Here is a 4,350-nt window from a genome sequence, read left to right on the forward strand (position 1 = left end):
AGCCACAGGAGTCCCAGTGGAATCAGAGCAGCTTTTGAGGACATCAAGCATTTCTCCCATGTTGTTTTGGGTACTAAACATTTTACCTTTATCATAGTAGATGTTGGCATTGTGGGCTTGATGTCGAGTTTTTGAATAATCCTTTGCAAACTTTGTGTGCAGAATAATCATTTGAGGCCTTGTTTAAATGCAAATCCCAAGGCTTCTCCCTCGAGTGTAGTAGTTTTGGGTGGTGTCAGAGATCTATCTTTCTATCTATCATCTATCTATCTATCTATCTATCTATCTATCTATCATCTCGACCTCCCTTTCAATAAGAGTCCTCAAAATCTAATAACCTCTTCACGTAGACTTCACAGGCTAATTAGCCCACCCTGATTTCATGACGAATATACTATATTATGAAACTGTGCAATTATTTCAGAAGATTTCTTCTTTATCATTAGTGCCCCCGTTATCTCTGTTCATCATTCTGGGCTGTTTAATCTTTTTGTTTGTTTGTTTGTTTTTAATAGTTTTACAGCAAAGCTGAGATTCAAGTTCTTTGTCCATAGTGTTTATGTTATGGGATGACTTCAAGGGATAAGTGTACTCTTTCATATAAAAATACCATACGAATAAATTATTTTTTTCTCTTTTACTGTTTAGTGTACTCTGATATGATTAGTGTTACAGAAAAAGGAGCTAAGTGTTAGATTAAAATCAGAATTATTTGGGGAGGGATCTCTAAAGCCTTTGAAATTAATTGTGAATTCTAAGCAGTCCTTTTCCAGATGCCTGGTGAATCTCTGTGCCTTTCTTCACAGAAACTTACTTATTTCTCCTCTTGTTTTTAAGAGCAAGTGTCTTCATTGATCTTTCACGAGTGAGTAATTGTCTACATGAAGTTGAGAGTCACGTAAAATATATGGTGGGCTCTCGCCATTCCTGTTCCTATAAAATTCCGCATACTTGACCTGAGTTCTTAAAACCAGAGAACTCCCTGAGTGAATTTTCACTTCCTTTTTCTATCAGTAAATGGATAATCAGCACCACAGACCTTTGACTTTTATGCAAATAGAGAATCTTCAGAGATACAGAAAGTTAACCACAGCTCCTTCTTAGAAAATGGATTCTACCGGGCTTAAGGATATTCACTTTTCTTTCAAAGAATGAACCAGAGTGTGTTCAAAGGCTGTCAACAATTTTTGTCTCCTTGTTTCAGACTTTTTTTGTGTGTGGTTAGAAAAGTGATGTACTTAGATGTATAATACAGCTGTGGATAGTTAAGACTTGCAGGGTGTGATGGACACTTCATACATAATAGAGGAGGAACCCTGATGACATAAGAAGGGTCACATTTTTACAAGAAATTAACAAAACGGAGCAGATACTTCCCTTCTTGCAGCTACAAGTGTAAATTTCTTTGGCATCAATCTTGCCTTCCTGTCTGTCTCATTCTTGTTCTCCTTTCTTTCAAAATATAATTATTGCGAACAATTGAAGTCAAATCCAGCCATTAGAGTTTTCTCTTTTTTATGGTGCTGGCTCTAGAAACGAGGCTGCAGTTTATCTGTGGGCTACCTGCTCAGTATGGGTGCTCCCTTTTATATGGAAACAATACGACATTTTCTAAGTATAAATCCTTATACTTAAAAACATTTTTTTGTAGATAACATCAAGAGAAAGTCAAGTGGGAAAAATCATCTCATTATTACATTTCAGCATCTAGGAGGAGCTGCTATCATTTGAGGGAGATGTATGTTTCTAGTCAACTACCGTGCTTAGCAGTGAAGACCTAGGGACCAGAGAAGAGATTTGGGAAGTCTAGACTCTTAAATAGGTTTGTAGTCACCCTTCTGCTCACTTGAAGCCTTACAGCAGGTGGCCACTAGAATTGCTGGAATTCACAGGTACTTGCTATTTACCTACACACTTTATAAACAAAGAAGACTGAACCTGTGATGCCCCTCCTGGAGCTTACATTCTTCAAAACAGAAACAACAAAACTAAAACAGCTGGGCTTTGATTAGTGTTTATGCAAATATTGGACTGTGTCAGAGACATTAAAGGTCATGCAGATGTTGGAGAGGAGCTTGCATAAGAGGCGGGATCTTGATCAGCCTCTCGAAGACTGGAGAAGAAAAGAACAGGGGCAAAAGGTGTGAGAAGGAAGCTGAGTGAGAACTGGCCCTGAGGACTACAGCCAGACACCCCCCACACTTTTTTTTTAAAGCGCGGCGGGGACCAGGTTAAGTGTTGAGTGTGTAGGTGAACCTGTAAATATTGATGCTTGGTGGAATCCTTCTGAGAAATTCTTCTGTGGGTCCTTGAAGCTAAAAGGCCAAATGTGAAGGCATGTAAGCTACTGTCCTAAGACTGTTTCCTGAAATATGAAAATATACATCTTTTTCTTGGCCTTCCCTCTTCCTTCCCTCACACAGCCAGTGGGTCAGACCCTGCCCTTTTTTGGCTGGGAATCTATTTCTTGGAAACGGGAATTTTTGTTTTCTCAAACATCTTTTCCCCCCAGGTTCCAGGATTGTTGCTGTAACTGTCGTGTTTTGTTGTAATGACCTCTAGAATGTAATACAAACAGAACATTGGGTAGGAAAAAAAGTGCTTTTTGGTTTACTGGCAATGTGTTTTGGCATCCTAAGTACTATATGTACTTGTGCAGAATACAGCATGTTTCCCCCAAACTGACTTTCAGAGTGTTTCATAATCTGGCCTTATCTCTCACGCTCTGTCTCTATGCTTCCTCTTGGTGACTCCAAATTCAACTAACTCAGTTTAATGCACATCCTGAAACGCACCTTGATTCCATTTATCCCAAGCCTAGCAGCTTGAGTCTGCTTCTACTTACCTGTCCCGTAAGCCAGTCACCCAATCGCTCCTTCATCTGAATTTCTTTGTTACTTACTGTGTTTCACGATGATCTTTCATAAGATTGTAAATTGCAAGTTTAGGATCTTCTAAAACAAAACAAACAAACAAAAACATTGTTTGCTGGTTTTGTTTCCGTTTGTTTATATCATTCTTACTCCATAGTTTTTTTTTTATTGAAATATAGTTGATTTACAATGTTGTGTTAGATTCCAGTATACAGCAAAGTGAAACTGTCATCATGCTTCCTTATACATTCACTATTCCTTCAATGAATAAGCAACTGTTCTCATATACCTGATTCTCTCCATTTTTTTGTGAGTCAAATTAATGTGTCGATAATATATTGTGAAAGGACTCATAGGAGAGAGATGACCAATGGAAGGTATCAGTAATGATTTTTTCAGATCACTGTGCATGATTTATTTGTTCACATACCTAAGCTAGAGCATGTCAAAATAATTAGCTTTGAAACACTATATCCAAGTTATTATTTTGCCACCCTTATTTAATTCATTCATGTTTCTTTCTCATAATTGTTTCTCTTTGTATACAACGTAAGGTTTCTAGGCTGTTTGCAGTTTTTCTTCTAGTGATAATAATTTAACGATATGAGAGCGTGTTCAGATATGTCAACCTACAATTGTCATTTTCATCTTCATGGCTATTTTCTCTCTCTGCTTTTTAATTTAAAAGAATTGTATAAGAGGATTATAGAACAAAGAAGAACCGATCTCTTTCTTTCACCACTGCAATTACAAAATTGCCTTCCCAGTGTTCTCTAGTGGCAACAAGACAAATAGAAGAGACATGGTGTCAGGGTATTTAAAAAATGAGGGGTATTCTGACCCGAAAGTACCAAACTACAGCCATGCCAAACTTGGGGGTGTGATTTATAGCTCCTGGTAAATGTGTTTTTCTTTCAATTTTATGATGGATGGACAATAAGAGGCCTTTCAAAAAACAGTTGTGATAAAAATAATATGAAGTGTTACATGACAAAGTGAAGTGATGATGGGCTTTCTTACTTTTATATGTACGAACAAAACCTGTGAGAAGGAGAAAAAAGTACATAAATTGGAGATCTTGTGTCATAAAGCCTTAAAATCGGAAAAAGAGGTTTGAGCCACTTTCTTATGCCTTTCAGTGAGTGTTCATTCTTTGTCCCAAATTAAGGAGGAATCGAGTCAGAAAGTGGAAGATATTCACAGCAAGATCATGTTATGTTGTCCTCTGCTCCCCACTTTTATCCTCCCTGCCATCACCAGACATCACCAGGAGCAGTTAAGAGCTAGAAAATCGAGCTGCGAAGGACGATTGGAGGAGGAGTCTTCCTTCTCAACAGTGTTTGTATCAGCAAGCTATTGCTGTGTAACATTATTACCGCAATCCAGAGGCTTAAAATACCTCAGAGATAGGATTATAGGTTCTCTGTGTCGATGTCTGTGTACAGAGTAGCTGGGTCACACGCCCTCTGCCTATGAT

Source organism: Lipotes vexillifer, unplaced genomic scaffold, assembly GCF_000442215.2.
Source record: "Lipotes vexillifer unplaced genomic scaffold, Lipotes_vexillifer_v1.1 scaffold864, whole genome shotgun sequence".
In the NCBI taxonomy this organism is placed as follows: domain Eukaryota; kingdom Metazoa; phylum Chordata; class Mammalia; order Artiodactyla; family Lipotidae; genus Lipotes; species Lipotes vexillifer.